Genomic DNA, 21,022 nt, shown 5'->3' on the forward strand with positions numbered 1-21,022 from the left:
CCATCACTTTCCAATTACTTAGCAGGTGCTATGGATCCTGCACCCATAGTATTCCTCACATAAAATCTGTACTCTTGTTACCCCATCCTGGTTCCAATTTAAACTACTGATAACTCCCAGAATTGGTCCCCCTTCCTTTAGTACTTGACACTTTCCAAAATTATGCTTCATACCTCTGCCAAAGTAATCTTTTTGATGAGCAGGTCTGATCTTGTCACTCCTGCTTAGAGATTTTCAGTGGTTCTACGTTGCTTACCAAATAAAAGACAAACTCTTTTGCTTGTAATTCAAGAACCTCCCCAATCCTGCTTCAACCTCTCTTTTCAATCTCATTGTATATTACTCTACTCCTTTTTGGGAATTCTTTAGTCAATCCAAATTGCTAAGCAGAATATTCCCCAATCTCATCCTATCCTCTCTTACCTTGGCAATCCTTTGCTCATGCTATTCCCTCAGCCTAGAATGTTCTTACCTCACATCATTGGTTATTGAAATCTCTCCCTTTTTTCAAAGCCCCTTGTCTGATGTCGTATATTCCATAAAACTTTGCTTGACCTTTTTTTTTGTCTCTTTCCTCCCTCAACTCCCAGATAAAATTAACCTCTCCCTCCCTCTTTCTGTCATCTATTTGATTTCTTTTATGTTCCTATACTACTTCACTTGTATTATAATTATGTGTACTTGCCTTATTCCACCTCTTCTCCAGTCATAAATTCTTTGAATAAAGGGACTATGTTCCATTTTATCTTATATGCCCAATAACATTGTACATAGTAGGCACTTAAATGTTTTCTAAATGAGTTCAGGAAATGCTGAACTTTCAGTTTCTGATCTAAACTGTTTTTCAAGTATTTGTATTCTTACGTCAAACTAGAGTGTTTATGTTGTTGTTCAGTCAATTTTGCTGTTACTTGCTAATTTTTTTACAAAAGCATTAAGATGAGTTTGACTACTATCATCTTTTAGTTGACTAGATCACTTGTTGCATTATCAGCAAGTTTTAAATTTTATGTCAGATTGAAATATTTTCCCATGGCAACACGTTACAATTATCCATATATTAATACTTTTAATTATCCTAAGTATCTAAAGGTACTTCAGTAATAGCAGGAAAAATCATGAGAAAGATAAAAGAGACGAGTTTTAACAATGAAGGAAAAATCCTGAATGCTCCAGCTCGCCAAATGCATTGGGAACCCCTACCCAGCTGGGTAGTCATAGAGCCCATGCATTAGGCACAGCCCTGCTCCTCTCTGTTTGGGAGATAAACCTTTGTTCACTGAGCAGAAGCATGTATTGGATTAGTCTGTGGCCCCTATGTAAATCTAGCTGATTTCCTCTTTTTTAAAATTAGCCACTCATAATAACAACAACAATACTTTATTGTTGTTGGGTTTTTTCAACCATGGTTGGCATTTACAATGCATCAGTATCTCTAAATAATCTTTCCTCTAACCATGAAGTCTGCTACAGAGAATAGATTTCACTTATCAGATAAAGATGCTTGAAGCTTTGAAATGACAGCCCAATCCCAGCTTGAAAGACGGAAATACAGTAAAGTCTAAGCACAGTAAACCTTTTAGGAAGCTTCTAGTTTAAAAAGTTAGACTGATTTCAGGTAGTATACATAAGTGAAACTCATAGAAAGAATAAATGCAGCTCTCACATCAAGAAATATGTTTTGAACTTCTCCTTTAGTAAATACTTGGGGGTACAAAATGTGAATCATGATTCCTGATCTCAAGGAGTGAAGCTTTATAAAGGAAAATGAATGAATGAAAAAGCATTAATTAAACATTTAATGTGCTAAGTGATTGGGATGCACATACAAAAACATGACAGCCCCTGTTCTCAAGAAGCTTACATTCTAATTTAGGGAAAACTCCACATAGAAGAGAGATGTGTTTTGGTTTGGAAGTCATGAAAATGACAAGTGGAACTATACAGAACCGTACTAATACACCCTTTCTAGCACTGACTTAATTAACTTAATTTAATTAACTGGGCAGCAATCAAGAAAATGGAGGAAGCTTAAAATTGAAGCAGAGTTAGGATTGGAGATAAGTGTATCTAAGTGTATATATATATATGAATATTCTCTCTCTCTCTCTCTCTCTCTCTCTCTCTCTCTCTCTCTTTCTCTCTCTTTCTCTTTTTCTTTTTTTCTCAAAGAGAAGGGAAAGTAGAAAAGTACTTGATTTGGAGTCAATGGACCTACATTCACATTCTGTTCTGCAACTTACTATATGATCTTGGACAAGTCACCACAAATTTCTCAGCCCCATTTTCCTCATCTGTACAATGAAGAGTTTGACTAGATGGTCCTTGAGGTTCTTTGCAGCTAAGTCTATGATATATAATCCTGTATCTCAAGATACCTAAATATAAGGAAGGAATAGTTATTTATTCAGTTTGGGCAACTCCAAGTATAGGATCTTACCTACGACTTAAATAAGTAATCAGGACCAAGAGGCAACTAGAGATTCAGTTAAATGACTTGTTAAAGATCACACAGTAACAGAGGAGAAAATCCAAGTCTTCCTGATGCCAAGTTCAACATTTTAGCTATGGTTTCACCTTGTCTTCCATTAGAAGATAAGTAATTAGTTATCAAATTAATGATGCAGATATCCATAAAAAGAAAGAGAGAGATATCCTAGGAAATGTGTCATTTTAGTGGAGATTAGCTTTTTTCCCTGACATTCCCCAAGAAAATGACAGTGTCCCTAATTTAGTCTTCATATAAACAGAATGCAGGAAAAGTAGATAATGCAAAAACTTCCCTCAATAACAATTCATGAATAGATAATAATAGCTCTTTAATGTTCATTTTTGCTGTTCTGCAGTAATTTCAGATGTGCCCAACTCTTTGTGACTTCATTTGGGTTTTTCTTGACAAAGATACTGGAGTTCTTTGCCATTTCCTTCCTAGCTCATTTTGTAGATGTGGAAAACTGAGACAAACAAGGTTAAGTGATATACCAGAGTCAAACAGCTAGTTTTTGCAAAGAATTTTAAATATATGAATGCATTTGTTTGTCACACTGACCCTTGCTATAGCTGTTATTTTTATCCTATTTATATAAATATTGCAATTTACATTCCTAGTAAGTGTCCAAGACAGAACATAAGTGTAATTCTTCCTTCAAGTTCAGCACTTTAGCCTTTACTAAAGGCTAGCCATGTGGGTTATATAAGGTCCTTTTTACTTTAGCATGACATATAAATTTTGTGTTTTCTTTCTTCCTCATTTCACTTTATTGACAGGATTAATCTTGAATTGGGATTTTGAATAAAGTTTACTGGGTATATTTTTACCCATGAAATTTTTTTTAAACCTTTTCAATTTCATTAAGAAAACTCAGGTATTTCTTCTTACCTTCTCCTTTAGTTATTGTTTGAAATGACCTGCTCCACGGTATAGACTTGAGAAATAGTCTCTGAAATCCCTGGCAATTTGCTTCAACAAGCCTGTTCATTTTGGAGTATCCCTGGTAATCACCAAGGGCATACTGTTATTACATAAAGTCAATTAAAGCGCATACGTGCACGTCTTGCTGATTTGATTTAGAACTAACTAAAGCTCTAGTAATGTGCAATTACAAGAAACTTAATGACCCCTTTATATCGAATGTAACGTCCATGGCACCTAATATACTGTGATGAATTGCTCATTATGTGCAATGTTAGAAAAGCTTCTATAAAGATGAATAACTGTATAATCAATATAAAAATTGAATTTTGAGGGTTTTTTATTCTGAGATCAATAAGTCATAAAGATTATGGACCCTATCTTATTTGTCTATATTTTTCTAAGTCTTCTCCTCCCTTTCTCTTTTTCCTCTCAATATGTTATTTTCTAAGGGTAGCCCCTCAGCTTGAGTTCATGCCTTCTCACAGGATTCCAGACTCAAGGTGTTTTCATGTTCTGACTGAAGTTGTTCTGTGTTTTCTATGTTTTTTGGCTTTATTTCATTGTGAAAATTGGGAGTTCATGACTGCATATTAGTTTAACCAATATAGTTATCTTTTGCTTAGGATTTGAAAGGAATGAAGTCCTTCCAGATCTCAGATTCAGATTTTTTTTTTTTTTCCTGTGGATCATTGAGCTCTAGGAGTTGAAATAAGGGGAGAAAAAGATACAAGCTAGATTTTCTATTATAGCCAGTGCTTTCAATCTCTTGGTAGTACCAAAATTTTTCCAATAAAAGGTCAACTTCCCCACTTAGACTTCAATGACAACCTATTCATAAGAAAGTAGGCCTGGGTTTCTGGTCATACCCTGGGTATTATTGGCCTTTCCCTTGAGGGGGTGAGAGAGATTCTATAGTATGGTTCCAAGCTCTGTCAGCACACAATGCCCATGCTCTAGGTATAGCTATGTTCCTACTTTGATAGTTCATGGTGACATGGGGTCCTACTGGGTTCTGGAAACTTATGACAATAAAGTAGAACATTGGATGGATCTTATCAAGCTGGAAAGGCTTTAGATAGATTCAATAAATGATATGGTATTTGTTGTCTCAGAACAAGCCTAGCTAAGTTCAGAGAAGATCTTCACTAGACTATTGATTGCTAAATGACTAATTATTTGGGTTTAGGAGGAGGGGCTCACAGGTACTCTGTCTTTGAAAATGAGGAATAATTCCTCCAATTTGTATTAGTGAAGGATAAACCTTGTGATGAATTTATAGACCTTTTGAAGTACTTAGCTATAATTAAAAATTATGTAATGTATTGAATCATATTTTGCTTTATTTACTTTCTGAATATTCAATGCTTTATCCCCAAACTCTGCCTGTTGGATAGTTTTAACTAGTCATCACAGTAGTTATAGGCTAGACATGGTCTGTTGGACTGCAAAAAAGAAATAGATTTGGAGAAAAGAAACTATTTGAGGTATTCCTTGAGATGTCATTAAGAATGAAAGAAAAAAACCTATCCACTTGAAGTAACTTTTAATTCTACAGAAAGTTGTGATTTCACTGAAGGTGAACAAAGAGTAAGAATAAATTAGAGAATGAGAGAGAGAGAGAGAGAGAGAGAGAGAGAGAGAGAGAGAGGAAGAGAGAAAAGACTTGTCATTTTAAATTTGGTTTCTTTTAAATAGAAATATCTTACACTTATTATATTGTACACATATGCATGTGTATACATATCCTTCCACTTTTAGTTAACACACTTTTTTCTACATGGAATAAATAATTTGTACTACAAATAATTTGTAATAAGTTTCCAGAACCCAGTAGGACCCCATGAACTATCAAAGTAGGAACATAGCTATACCTAGAGCATGGGCATTGTGTGCTGACAGAGCTTGGAACCATACTATAGAATCTCTCTCACCCCCTCAAGGGAAAGGCCAATAATACAGTTTCATTACTGTGAATAAGAAAGACTGAGTTCCTATCCCAGTTTTGCTACTAACTTATTGCTCATTTTGAAGCATTCCTAGTAATCACTGGAGGGCATACTGTTATTATATAAAGGCAATTTGAGTGCATATAGGCATGTTCTGCTGATTTGATTTAAAACTGACTAAAATTCCAATTGTATGCAATCAAAAATACATAAATATATTTATATGTATATATTAAAATATATGTACATTTGTATATGTGTGTGTATAAACTTAGAGATTTCAAAATATATTAGATATCATGACTGTTATATATAAAGAGGCATTAAAGTTTCTTGTAATTGTATAACATTGGAGTTGTAGTATGTTGGAAATTCAGGAAAGAGTTTAATAATAGGTGTGTCTTTGGCATATTATTCAACCTTTCTAGACGTTTCATCTACACAGTGTTTGTTCTTGTTAATCAGTAATTTTTTTCAGTCGTATCCAATTCTTCCTGACCCCATTTGGGATTTTCTTGGTAACGATACTTGGTAGTTTTGCCATTTTCTTCTCCAGCTCATTTTATAGATGAGGAAACTGAGGCTAACAGGGTTAAGTGACTTGCTCAGGCTCACACAATTATTATGTGTCTGAGGTTGGATTTGAGCTTTGATCTTCCTGACTCCAGACTGAGTACTCTATGCACCACACCACCAACTATACCTATCTACCTAGTAAGAATATTTTAATAGATGACATTTAAAATTCTGTTTTATCTTCAAGTTCAATGAATGAAAGAATGAGTGAATGCTCAGATGCTCAAAGCTAGTGGCTCTTTTGCTTTTTTTTTTTTTTTTTTTTTTTTTTTTTTTTGAGCTATTGACATTTGATCAGATCATTATAGGGAGGAGGGGAAAGGAGGAAAGTTTCTGATCCTTTGCTGATTCAATTGTATATTCATTTGTTTTTGGTTTTTGGTTTTTTGGAATAGCCATAGCAGTAGAATATCCAGAATAAAAAGAACTTAGACTTCCTAGAAATGACAAGGAAAAAAACTGCCTGTGCTCATGAGAGTATAGTTTCTACTTGTATCTATTTCTATCTACAAGATACTTGAATCTATTATTGTATCTACTTCTGTGACTATAATTGTCATTTGTAACTCTCTTGGACTCAAGCAGGGTTACAGGGATGAGAATTCCCTTGAAACTAATGAATTTAAAGATAATGTTTGATTAGACCTAAAACAACATTTTATTGGATGCACATGAACTAAATAAATTAATGAATTAATGAACAATTGAACAAACAGTTCCCTATTATACATATATAATAAGTATGTGTTTACCTTTTAGATACTGTCATTTGCCATCTTCAGTTCTCTGGATGCTTTAGGTGCCCCATCTGTAAAATGGGAGTGGAGATGGGCGATTTAATTCATCTACACAACCAATTCTTTTATAATAATAGCCAGAGAAGGAAATGGCAAATCACTATAGTGTCTTTGCCAAGAAAACCCCAAATGGGCTCATGAAGGATCTGACATGACTTAAAAATGACTGAAACAACAATAATGACAAAAAGTTGGTGTTTACATAGCACTTTAGAATAAACAACTCTGGGGGAGTGGGTTTAAAAATTTTAGTATTTTTTTATTTATAAAGTGAATTTTTTAAAAATTCTATAATGATTCCACTTTCAAAGGTAAGGAGATGGGCAGTTAGAGGTGGCACTCAGATTGCTTAAGTTACTCACCAGTCATCACATAGTAATAGTGTTGTAAATGGGATTCAAAGTCAGGCTTCTGTGGTTTCCCGATCTAGCATTTGTCTCATTTAAAAAGCTCAGAAAGTCCTTCAACAAAAATCTCATATTGCAAATACTAAATAGCCATAAAAATCAAATATCCTGTGTTTTCACTTTAATTTACTCCTTTCTACGTCACAACATTTTGTATTGAAACAATCAGTAAAGCCAACACACTCCCCAAAAGTCTTGCTTCACGTAGACATAGGAGATAAACCTGGGCCTGCAGGCAGGTGTCTGCTGGGGCTCGCTTCCGGGTGTTTTCTTACTGGAATATCACTGACAGCCCTTGCAAATTGGGGCCTTCCTCCAAGCAGCCAGGCTGCAAGCTAAAACAGAGGATTAAAGTATTGGAAAGATTGCTACTCTTCCCTCTATCTAGGGATTAAAGTTTGTTTGTGAGCTGTGGGAATTCAAATGCCAAGGTAAAAACAAAGCTTTCTAATGAATTTTCCTTATTAAGTTCCTCCCAACTCCTGACCTCTTGTTTTCCTTTTCCTACTCTCCCAGGGAGCACCACACCCACTTAGGATCTGATTCTCCCCAAAGTACAAGCCCTTCTCCACCCAAAGCCTTTAGAACCTTTTTTAAAGGTTCTCAGAACTTCAAGTCTAATACAAGTTATAGTTTTCGGATATATTTGTGTTTTGAAATGCAAGTTAGAAATCTGTAATGGTGAGTAAGAAGGCACATCTTCATACATCTCTAGAAAATTGGAAATTAAAGTTAGTGATACTAAGAAGTCTTAGTCCCGGGGTTCTTAAACTGGGATGAAAGGACCACCAAGATGTCCTAGAATGTTTCAGAAAATCCATTAATTTATATGGGGAAAAAAAATTACACTTTTATTTTCACTAACAGTGAAACAGTATTTCCTTCAATTATGAGCGTAGGCAACACTATATAGGGCTCCAAGAGACTGTCAAAGGGATCCATGTTACAAAAATCTCTGTTATAGAAGGCACTTAAATAAATATTATGTATATGTATATATATATATATATATATATAAACACGCATATTTTACCTTTTGTGTCATACATAGGTATATCGTACTAATGCATATTATGTGTATATATGTATAAATATCTCTATTATGGTTAGGATTAATATATATTATTCATGTGTTTGCATATATATATATATATATATATGCCTTAAGCATTTATTAAGCATCTACTACATGTCAGGAATTTTAAGCTCCTTGAGCATAAATTCCCCCATCCCCCACCCCCCATTTTTATATCCTCAATGCTTAACACAATTTCTGACACAAAGTAAGAAAGCTTAAAAAATGCTTGTTGACTGGCTGGAGACACAAAGCCAAAATTAAAAGTCTATGTACCCAAGGAGCTTACAGTCTAACATATACACACATATATAACATATATATACATATATATATATATATATATATATATATATATATATACTTACATATATATATGTATATGGCAGTTCCTTCTCTTGGGCTAAAGATTACTTCTCTCAAAGGTCTTTAGAGCATCATTTTAAAACTCAAAAAACAACACCTGGTTACATTTCATGTGTGTGCTTGCTTACATATGTGTCAGTATTTAAAACAAATAGCTTTGATACTGTTATTACTTGGGTTCACGGACAAATCACTTTCTTCCTTCAAAAATTAATGTCATAGAAGAGTAGTATAGTATCGTGAAAAGAACCCTAGAATCAGGGGAGATGATTTCTGGAACTTAGATGTATGACATTTAAAGAAATAAGGACCAGCTATATCATATGATTTCATAGATTTGAGGATTGGAACATCTTAGATGTCATTCTGTCCAAAGCCCATTCATTCTATAGATAGGAGAAACTGAGCCCCAGAATGCTTAAAGATCATACAGGTATCAGGAGTTGGCATTTGAATTAGGCCTTCTGATTCTAAATCCTTTGCTTTTTTCTTGCCATGTTCTATGTAGTCCAGCCCTTAGAGTAGAATAATCACTCTAATGTTACCTTGCTTTAGATTGTGGATAAGTCAATTAATGCTTTTCCTCTTTTTGTCAAGGACAATGATAGGTAGTGACAAGAAGAGCCTTGGACTGGGGGAAGGGATGGAAACCAAACCTCTGATCATAGCTTTGACACTAATTAGTTGTGTTAAGACTTTTGTACTATGAAGGGCTTATACTAGATGGTCTCTAAAGTACCTGAATTCCAGAATAGGGTGAAGGGGGCTGGGAGGAGGGAGGGAGGAAGAGGATCTGAATCAATTCCTTTGTAAGGCATGATTTAGCATGATTTAGTATAGTCCTGAACACCTAGTAGATGGTCTAACTAAAACCCAATGATTGACTTCCAGACTACTTGATAACAAGTGCTAGGCTTTTTCTATTCTGCTAAAATTAGCTAAACTTTTCTCCTCACCCAACCCCTAATGATGGAGGTTTCAAATCACTGATTCAAATTTTAAGACGGGGTTCCAATTGTCTTTGCCTGTCTTGGTTAATTTGTGTACGTAGAGTTCCTAAGTCCTTTCTTTTCCCTATGTCTTTGATGCAAGATTCAGCAGTCCTAAAAGAAGTTTAGCATCCTGGTACCATAGAAATCATCAGAAAAGCTAACAACAACAATTATAACTGATGAGAATATTTTAAAGTTTGTGAGACACTTTACATATCATAAAGCATATATATTCATCAGTATTCTGTGTACTCTCATCCAGATCATTTTAATGAAAGGGATTTTCCCTTGTACTTTAAAAATTTTATGGGTGATTCCAGAAGGAACTTCAAATTTTAAAAGAAAAAAAAAATATATATATATACATATATATGTATGTATGTATGTGTGTATATATAGAGAGATGTGTATGTGTATATGTGTGTATACATATATATATAATTAATAACACATTCAAGAAAATACTAGTAATTAATGATTAGTTGATTTGGTTCATTAATTAGAAAGAATGGATTTGTATTGGTGACAGTAAAATCTTACTATTTTACAAATGTGAAAACAAACTAAATATGGAAAACATAAACCTGCTTGTCATGTGTGATTTGAGGAGGTCAAGGACCCAATTTGCCAGGGGGATTAGCCATCCTGGAATAGACCCTCTCACAGGGTGCTAGCATTTGGGTAGAGAACCTTCATTCTTATCCTTTTCCCAGTTACTTTCCAAAATGTTTCTAACGATGTGATTTTTGCATTATTTGGAGTTGTCAGGTTAAATAAAGAAATGAGCATTGAAGGTAGGAAAATTATTCTGTCTTAATGGCTGATACTCACGTATAACAATACTATTCATCAGTGCCAAAAATGCAGATGGGAAGATCATGTTTTATTAAAAATGCGATACTTGTTGTCACTCAGTTGCTCCACTGTCCTCTCTTTCTAAAAATAGCAGGCCCCACGGCTGTGGCTTATTGTGATTAAAAAGATAAAAATAAGTAGGTTTCCAATAGATCCGGGACACTCAAGGTAATACAAGATCTGATTTTTAAATGAAACTTGTGAAAGTGCATTTTCCATTGCTTCATAAAACTTTTTTTCCAATATGTACTAAGCTCCCCTTTTCATGTCTGAACTTTGTGTTTTCAGAATAGCAGTACCGTTTGTGTTCTCAGGACCAAATAGCCTTTCTTTTTAACAAAAGCACTTCAAACCTCCAGTACGTAGCATGGTGCCTACTACATGTATAAAGGATATGCAGCAAATGTTTGCTAACTGAATGAATGAACGAAATGAAACTATCGTTGTTGCTATATAATATAATAACTGATGTTATCTAATGCATATTTAAAGTTGAGTTGTAAATTGTTGGGATAAGTTTAAGGTACGTTTCCTATCAGGATAAGGAAAGTTCACCTCTTTTTTTGAAGGGAGGGAGAGGGGGCCCCAACAGATACCTTTATATTAAAATTTGATTGAGTGCTTAAAACAAAGAAAAAACATTTTTCTCCTATTTTATTCTTTCTCATTTACAATTTTGATTTCCTCATAAAGACATATTAATATATTTACTGCACTTTTACAGTAATCTCTTAAATAAGGTCCTGGGTAATTTAAATATATAACCACAAATGGAAAAATTCAAAGCCGTGTAGTCACTAATAAGTTGGGGGAAGGGCAACCGGATATTCAAGAAATGGAAAAGGTACATTTGTCAAAATATAGATCACATCTTATGACAGCAAATATATTTGTGGTAAAAATGTACCTTTAACAAAATGATTTCTAGCCACCATCTACTATCCCCTTTATTCCAAGAATGGTGATGTACAATAACATTCCAATTCAGAAAAAATAATTTGAACACTGCCTTAGATTAATTGTAATGGAATTTGATTCATAATCATAATTGAAAAATATAATACAATACAATACAAACTTCCAATTTTGTTTTTACTTGTGTATTTATGTGTATATATATATATAGTATAATGCATATATATGTTATACCCTTATACATATATATACTCATATGTATATGAATATATATGTGTGTAAAATGTATGTACATACATATGTATCTATATGTTTAATAGGATCTAGAACTAGGCCAAACCATTCATTTTATTGCTGAAGGAATTGAGAGCTAGGGAAGTAAAATGACTAGATAAGGGTCATACAGGTAAACACTGGAGCTAGTAATCAAACTCAAATCTTTGTTTCTAAATCTAGCATTCTTTCCCCATAAGCCATGTCACCTGCTTACCTAATTGTTGCTTTTCTTTGAGTTATGGCACTAATTTACCTAGATGTTGGCTTTTTTGAAAAGACAAAGTAAATTTGTTTATAATTATATTTTAGTTGTGGAAATGAAGGAAAATGACTCTTTCTCCTCTGACACATTCTTTTAAAAGTTGTTGGGCTTTTTGTTTGTTTGTTTGTTTACTTTAAGATTCAAAACTCATTCCATGACAGGTTCACAATATGCATTTTTCTGATTGAAAAGAAAATAGAGTAAACATTTTTGAATATTCTTTTGGTTCTGGTTTTCTTTTTGCACTGTATTTAAATATACCAGAGACATTGCCAGAATAAAACTCTTCAGGATACAATACAAAACTCCCCAGTGTTTGGAATCTCTATGCCACAATAAAGTGGCACAGAGTTAAGAACCTTCAGATTTGGAGCTCAATGAGGGCATAATTAGAAAATGTACTGTTTTCTTCTTAGTACTTTTATTTAAAAGCAAAGAGGATTTGCTTTATTTTTCTAAAATCTCACGGAATGCTAAAATACAAAGCCAAATATTAGAAAGCCAAGAAAGGTGGGAGTGGAGAGTTGGGGGTGGGAGGGAGGAGGAGATGGCTTTGGAACGGGAGATGTTGGAACGCCTGCTATTTTAACTCCTCATTAAATGAAAAAGTAAAATGAAAAGATTGTAAAAGATTCAAGATTCAATCAAAAGACTGGAAAAGCATTTATCGATTCTTCCATTATAGAACCTAGGATTTAGAGTAGGAAGGGTTCCAGTAGAGAGCCCCATGATTATACAAAAGACCAAACTAAGGCAAAAAGAGATAAAATGGCTTCCATAGGTCACATTGTATGATTCTTCCTGACCATGCCCATGTTGAAGACGATAGTTTAGAATTTTAACTTTACTATACTTAAAAAAATTTTTTTGTGATGCTCTTTCTCTCTTTTTTTTAATTTGATATCTCTTTCTCATGCTTCTCTACCCCCTTAACCTTCTCTTATAACAAAACGTTAGTTTTTTCATATGTATAAAGTTGGGCAGTTAGACTAAATTATCTCTAGGTCTCTTCAACTTCTGGATGAACTGTGAAAGGTTTTAGAGAGTGACTAGATTAATATTTCTGAACTAAATGACTTATTCTATTTCTCAGAAGTCACCAAGTTTCCATTTTCCCCATAAATCTGCATCCCTAGCCAGGATTAGCTGGCAGAGAAGGTTCTAACTCATCCTTTTCATACTTTTTATTATATTTTTGACCTTCATATTATGTTTGTGTGTTTTGTCTTGGTTTTTGTTGATTATGAATTGAGAATTTTGTGTGTATGTGTGTGTGTGTGTGTGTGTGTGTGTGTGTGTGCGTACGGAAAAGGTTGTTTTGTTCTGAGCGTGAAGCAAGCTGAATCATGTTGCTTTCTTACACAAAAGCAACTCCTATTATTTATTCTTATGTAAGATGCTGCCAATTAAACCTGGACTGAATATACTACTTGTATACACAGCTGCGTGTGTAACAATGTAAGCACAGATCATATGAACTCAACCAACTTTTCACTTTATTAGTCAACAAACATTTATTAAGCATATACTATATGCTTAGGCTCTGGGAAAGCAAAGAATGGCAGGAACAGTTCCTGCCTTCAAGAAACTAACAGTCTGACGAGAGAGCTTACATTTTAAAGCCACACGTTTATTGCTATCAGGAAACTTCCATAGGAAATCCAGACTATATTTTTTGATATGTCTTTTGACCAAAATTAAAAGATAATTGTATCTAAACCTATATCAACATCATCCCCTCTACTGAACACATATTTCTTTCAACTTGTATTTCCTCCCTCACCAGTTATGCTGATATATCTCAACCTTTTTTTTTAAAAGCAAAGTTGTCAGAACATTCAAATTTTTGATAGCCTGAGTGTTTCCTCCATGCTTTACAGCTGTGATATATATATATATATATATATATATATTTAAAGGTGGAAAGATCTCAAACCCCATTTCCCTTGTCAGTCAACACTTTATGCTGAAACTATTCCTGTAAGCATCTTCTTAATACACATTCACCACTGAAAGTTGCAGATCTGCATGAGTACATGCACTGTATTTTAAGTTGGATTATGATTAGGCAGGGAAATTGTGCATGTCAAAACACTAGGGGTTCACCTTTTTTTGCTCGTAACTCTCAAAATTTTAGTGCAATCTAGAAAAGGTAGGTATGCTCTGAATCTATCAATTAATGCCAACTCCCTACCTTGTGCCTTTGGAACTCTGGATCTAGACAGATTAGGTTTCTCAAAGTGAGATTTCAGGATCTCCAGAATCACTTAGCTTTATTCTCTTATCTCAGAACTTGCTTCTTTTTAGCCATTTGGGGAAGATTTAAGGTGAAGTGGTAGGGGAACACATGGAGGGGGAAGGTAAAAGAGAAAATCGTGGTACCATTATATAGATGGGGTTGCTGTCTTTTCCATAAGTATTAAGTCTGGCCACTGCTATAATTTAGAAAGCATATTTTATAAAAGCATGCATATAATGCCATGGTTTCTTCCATTCTTGGTAGTGACTGTTTCTTACACCTTTTAAATTTTTTATAGTAATTAGCATCCTGTTTCTTATTGTATGTGAGATATAACTTAATCTAAGTTGGGCATTTTTCTTCTGTGATAGTTGTTTCCTATTTAAATTGAAGGTAATAACCCTTAGTATTTCTCCTTTAAAATAAAAGCATTCACTATCATCCTATTAATTTAGAGTAGGAAGTAGAACCATTGTTGATAAAGGTTTTTATGAAACTGGAAAGATAATCTATATATAATAAAAACACAATAAGCTGGGTCCAGAAATTCTTCTATGGTGACATTTCACATATCATTTAGTGTGTGAATAGTACCAAAGAGCTTGCTTTGTAACTTCACTTTTAAATGAAAATCGAATGCATTAGAAGAAAGTATGGGAAGTCCATGTCACAGAATCATTGTGCTGGAGCTGAGATGTCGCCACAGAATTAGTGTTTTTTTTCTAATCTTTCTCATTTTATAGTAGAGGAAACAAGATTGAAGGAGGTTTAGTGACTTGCCCAAAGCTACACATATATTAAATAGTATTTGAATCCTGGTCCGTGCACTATAGAGCTAGTATTCTTTCTGTTGTAGCATAGTGTCTGCCCACCTCTGGATCAGAAGCATTTCCTTAGAAATATCACTGTCCCTTCCCTGCCCCACCCCCAAAGTCATACAAAATAATTACAATCAATTAAATGATTACAATGAATGAAGTGACCAAATTGGGAAGTATTGAATTCTAATAGAGACAGAGGACTAGGATTGAAACTTGTGTCTCTAGTGTTTCCTATCTGTGTCATCTTCAGACAAATTATTTAACCTCTGTGGGTCTCAGTTTGCTCAACTATAAGATGAGGACTTTAGACTTGCTAATCTCTGAGGCTCCTTCCAGCTCTTGATCTATGATTCTCTAGCTGAAAAAAAGAAGAAGCTGGCTTTGTGTGGGAACAGCTGACCTACCTTGTCAGCAGTTCTCTGGCATCTTTATCTGTAGTGATATCTTTGACGAGCTCACAACTCATTTCACTATTTTTAAAGCAAAAAAAATGCTGACATTTCTTGTCGTGTGTGTGTGTGTGTGTGTGTGTGTGTGTATGTGTGTGTATGTGTGTGTGTGTGTGTGTGTGTGTGTGTGTGTAAAATGGAAAATAAATGATCAGTACGTGGGTTTGTGTGGTTTCTTTGGTTGTTGGTTGTTTGTCTTCTTTTTTCTTTTCTTCTCACTCTTTATTCTCTCTTTTTGTGTCTCTTTGTCTCTGTCTCTCTGTGTGTCTCTTTGTCTGTATTTCCCTCTCTTTCTCTCTCTCTCTCTCTCTCTCTCTTATTTAAATCTTATAAAGAAATCTTCTATACATGCAGCAAACATGTGAATGTGGATATGCTGGCTGGAGCAGAAGGATACCGTGTTTGTGTGTATGTATGTGTGTGTGTGTGTGTAAATATGTATGTGAAAGAAGTAGTCTTTGCAATAGGAAAATAATGTAACAACAAATACAATTCTACAATCCTTTTTATTTTCACTCCAGAGAAACTAAACTCTCAGTGCTATCATGAATGACCAATAGATAAAAATATCAAGGACCAGGGATGAAAAGAAACTTCTGGAGGCTAAATGTGAGGAGATGATGGATATGATTAGGAAGATAGGGCAAGAGGAAGCACTAAATGCCATATGTAGGAGTAATCAGTGTTATTCACATATCTCCTTCATAACACCATCTATTGATGTGTCTTTTTTTTTTTTTTTTTTTTGCTGTTAAAGAGACCAGTTCTGGTCAAACATTACAACTTTTTTTTATTAGTCCTGGAAAAAAATTAATACTCTTAATCTAGTATAATGATTGTACTTTACAATGGACTCCCTTTAAACTAGAGGTTCCTAACCTTTCTTTTGTCTTGGACCCTTTGGCAGCCTGGTGGACCTCTTCTCAGAATCAGGTTTTTAAATGTATAAAATAAAAGACAGAGATTACAAAGGAAAGAAATTACACCAGAATATGGTTCTCAATTTTTCTTTTAAACAGGTGCATGGATCCCAGATTAAGAACCACTGCTTTAAAGATTGATGGGGTAGTATGATGTAGTAGACAGAACATTTGAGCAGGAGGCAGGCAACTTGGGTTCTAGACCTGATTTCATTTACTAATTGTATAACTCTAGGGAACCCCTGAATTCAGTTTCATCATCTACATGCTGGGAAGAATAATACTTAACAGTGTTAATTTCACTGAACTACTGTAAAGAGAGAGAAATGAAGTCATTTTGAAAAAGGTGAAGTGAAGAAAGTATATCATGGAGCAGTAGCCTTGGAGTCAAGAAAATCTGGGTTTGAATCTTGCCCCTAGCTCCTAACCTGTAGCCCCTAGCCTATGAGTATATAATCATGGGCAGCTGACTAATCTGAGACTCAGTTTTCACATCTATAAGAGGAGGACAATAATTTTTGTACAGGGTTATTATAAAGCTCAAGTGATATAATGCATATAAAGTATTTTTCATACTGTAAATCATTATATAAATGTCAGCTACTATTACTTCCAGTAAAGGACTTTGTAAACGTTAATAAATAAATAATGCAGCTATACCTTAGTTATATAAATAAAATGGGAACCATTAAATCATTTTCCATAACCAAGGGTCTAGAGAAATAGGAGAGGCTTTATGGAAAAGGTAATCACTAAGAGACACATTAGTCAGCAAAATATTTCTAATGAATGTTGAACTCTGAAGCAGTCTTTGGATTCCTCTTGCTCTCTCTGGATATTGATAGAAAAAGACAGTAGAGCAAAAATCCACAAAGTGAATTGTGGATATTTCATTAAAACACAGGGTTATAACAGAACCTTTTTGAAATAGCAATCAATTTGAAGGAAAAGTAATCGACTTAAAATAGAAATTCTGTGGAAGGAGAGAGAGGATAGTTCATGACCAATGAGTAAGTAAACTTGGACAGCAGAGTTGGATTTTTTTGTTTTGTTTTTGCATGACTAAATGATATCTATATATAGTGAAGAAAAAGGGGTACTTTTTTAAAAGAATCTGTCAGGTAGGTACAAATATGTAACAAAGAGAGTTAATTAAGAAAAGGTAGGATTCTGCTTCTCTCCTCCCCTCATTAAAATAAATGACCAAAATGTCTCATAAAGTATATATCCATAGGTTTAGAAATCATGTATGTGTGTATGGTCTCTGTGTCTGTCAGGTCCCAGTTTAAGATGGTAATTCAAACCACCACACAGACAGTGACCTTAGTCAAGAAAGAGAAAAGAAAGAAAAGAATTAGTTTCCATTGCAAGGGCATTTTAGAGAAAAGTTAAATATAAGGGGAAAAGATCCTCCTTATTAAATTAAATTGTGGTATAACAGCTCACCACATCCTGTTGCAGTGGCATCTGATGTTGAGCAAAGGAAAGGTTCCTCTTTCAGGCTTCTGACAGGTACAGAGGGTCACATGTTACCTGTAATTCTCAGTACTATATATTTTTATTTTGTGTCAGTGGAAAGGCTGAATAATAAGATGGAAAGTATCAGTAGATAGTAGGCATTGTGGGAAACTGTAGGTGTCATCTACAAAAGCAACCATATCAAAAAAGAGAAAACCACCTCTTCCCCTCACCACCTACGACCCTCCTCCCCCTCTCCTCCAAAGATACAATAAAATTAAATAAGAACATCCAGTGACAATTATATGCACAGAGTCCAAATGGTCCTCTAACTAACAGAGAAGGAATCCATACTGGCTTCCAGAGCAAAAATTCAGGATTATGGGAACCATCGATTTTTCTCAGTTTAGCAGTGATCTCATTCCTCAGTTGTCTGTTTCTGTCTTTATTCCTTCTGTGAAAGGTGTTCATGATCATACTTTCCTTCTGAGGATGTTAGTAGGCTTATCATTCCATCATCAACCAATCAGTCAACATGCATTCATTAAGGTTTATGATTCTGGAGATCAGAGGTTTGATGAGGCTAGGCACATCAAATGAATTTGCAACTCAGTTTGTAGTGACTGCTGTCAGCTCCAAATGTGATCCCTCTCATGAAGTAAATTAAAAATAATAGCAAAGAGAATTAAGGGCAAACATGTCTTGGGGTCCCTGTGGTCCTGTTACTCAAACAAGTTAGTCATGTCCAGGCTGAAATTTTGAATCCAGATTGGCTAAACAGTTATGGGCAGAAGTGGCCTTTGACCTTGTTCTATCATATCAAAAGACTTTTGGGAACCGCATGCTATCCTTCTTCTTAGGAGCACCTTGAATTCCCTAGATTCTCAGTGGACAGAGAAGGAAGGTGAGAAAATGGGTTGAGTTACTAGTCATAGAGGATCCCACACTGTGGCATGTCACAGTCTCTAGTTTAGGGAGGACCTAGTGACATGCTAAATGATTTTTCCCCGCTCACACCCACTTAAGGGTATTCCCTTCTAGGTTCAGGTGCATCAGTGGGCAGCAAGGGGAAGCCCACTTCTGATGGTTCTTCCCCTTTCATCTTTTCAAGCAGGTGTTATTCCCCCCACCTTCTGCCGTTTGTATAGTATTGCTTAGTTATTTAACAAGACTAAAATTTTGGTACCTGATTTGCCAACTGCTTTCCTTCCATCTCCCATATCATTCATCTCCGTCATGCTTCTCTCTTCCTTTCAACCTTGTTTGTCTGTTCCTGCATCTTCAGATAATATTTAGATCCTGAAGTCATTCCAAATAAGTGAAAATTTAGCCTGCTGTTAAAGAATTTTCATTGAAAGTCATGTTATGGATTAATGACATCTACTAGGGATTCTTTCCATTTTCATAGATGAAGGCTGTAGTTCTAACTGTAGTTCTGATTCTTCTTTTCTCACTAACTTTGTTCTCCATCATCAAAGACCTAACTTTTCTGCTGATAAAGAAGAGGTCTTTGCCAAATGTGGCAAATACATTGGTATTGGTACACAAAAATCCTTTTACATCATATTCCACCCCACCTCTCTGTCCCAAACAGATAAAACTTTTGTTCACTGAGAAAATACTCTAACACTCCAGGAATTTGGGAGTTGAACCTCAGAAATGGTGAACTTCTACAATACAAATTACTCATCAAATATAAACAGGACACATTTGTATCAGCAAGGCAGAGGAAGCAAAATGAAGTATCATTTCAAAAATGATGTCAAATTGTCTTTTTAGTGTTTGCTACATTCCTGAATTATGTAGCATAGTATTAAAAGAGAAATTTAGTGAACATAATCAAAGGTGGGTAGTCAAGAAAATGATTATGTAAGGGATAGTTTTCAATTAAATACATACATATGTGCTGCTCAAAAGAGGGGGAGAGAAGATTGTTTTGGTTTTTGTTTTCACGTGGTTGCATTAAAATTGAACACTAACATGAGAGTTCTTTGACCTTCTTATCAGAGTATGGTAAGTGGCCCATTGTGAAGATTACCGACTTGAACCCTTTCTAATGGATTATACACAGAAGTTATCCTCATGTCAGTTTTGGGGAATTTGTTGTTTCATTAACCTATTTATATCTACATGTTTTTGTCAATCGGGTCTCCAAGATATCCCTAGGATAGTTTTGATGGTGAGAAAGAATGAACAAATAATGAATTAATTCAAAGTAAAGCTTTGGTAGCTGGAAATTCAGACTCAAAAGTTCTTGGGCTTTTCACTAATTTGTGTTTCAGGTCCCTAATCCATGAAAATGAGATCTAACCTTCTTATTAAAATGGATTGCTACTCAAATACACTCTCAAAAACAAAATTTGCTCAGAGTAAGCTCATAGGGCAGGCAAGAAGCTGAGAAGATTGGCTTCTTTGATTCTTAACACCTTGTAAATGAAATCAGTAGAGGTCTAGGTCTAGTAGGAATTCAGAATTACAAAATGGTGCCAGTTAATTACCACACACTCATTTGATATAATTTCTGACTCTACTGTGCACATATTATTGTTATTCTTTTACAAGTGGCAGGGAGTTAAAAGGGATGGGGAGGGAATACTAGGGGTGGTGGTGATGAAGTATTCAACAGCTAATTGCTCCAGGAAGTTGACTTTAGACAGCCCAGGGCCTCTGCAGAAAACACATGAGATTTATCTGTGTGGCCGTGCACTCCAGCCCATGGGCAAAGGGAAATTTGGGCAGTTCCATGACGTACACATGGACTCCCCACCTCCAAATAATGTTAGGAAAATGAGAAGCAATGACAGTGGTACTGATGGCATTTTCCCTATCTTAGAGCAAATCGCCTGGCCGTGGTGGTAACTGGAGGTGGGGTGGAAATAAGAGGGGATGTTGTGCAGTTCACTGGAGCTGGCCTTTGCCAGGTTCAGTCATTTCCTGTCCATCTGCCAAAAATCACAAGCTGATAAACGGACATCATTTGAGTGTGGGAAACTGTGCAGCTTGACTATCTACAGGGAAATAAGAGAATGAAAGAAGAGGCGGGAGTAAAGAAATTCGCTTAGTGTCAGTGTGACCATCACACTGCCTGATGCTAAGAAAGAGATGTTTTCTCTTTTTTCAAATGCTGACAAGATGGCCATTTTCCTCCTTTTAACCTCAGTATTTAGGAGCAAAGAAAGGGGCACAACGCACCTGGCTTACGTGACATGGCATGTAAAGATGGTGAGAAAATATTTGTTTATAAATACAATTA

At 35.1% G+C, this 21,022-nt stretch overlaps 1 protein-coding gene across 3 annotated transcripts in view; it reads left to right on the forward strand.

Annotated features, from left to right (window-relative positions):
- The window catches only part of NFATC1 (nuclear factor of activated T cells 1), a 202,044-nt gene that overhangs the window by 178,393 nt on the left and 2,629 nt on the right, over window positions 1-21,022 (forward strand). The window lies entirely within an intron of this gene.

Source organism: Sarcophilus harrisii, chromosome 1 (genome assembly GCF_902635505.1).
Source record: "Sarcophilus harrisii chromosome 1, mSarHar1.11, whole genome shotgun sequence".
Taxonomy (NCBI): Eukaryota; Metazoa; Chordata; class Mammalia; order Dasyuromorphia; family Dasyuridae; genus Sarcophilus; species Sarcophilus harrisii.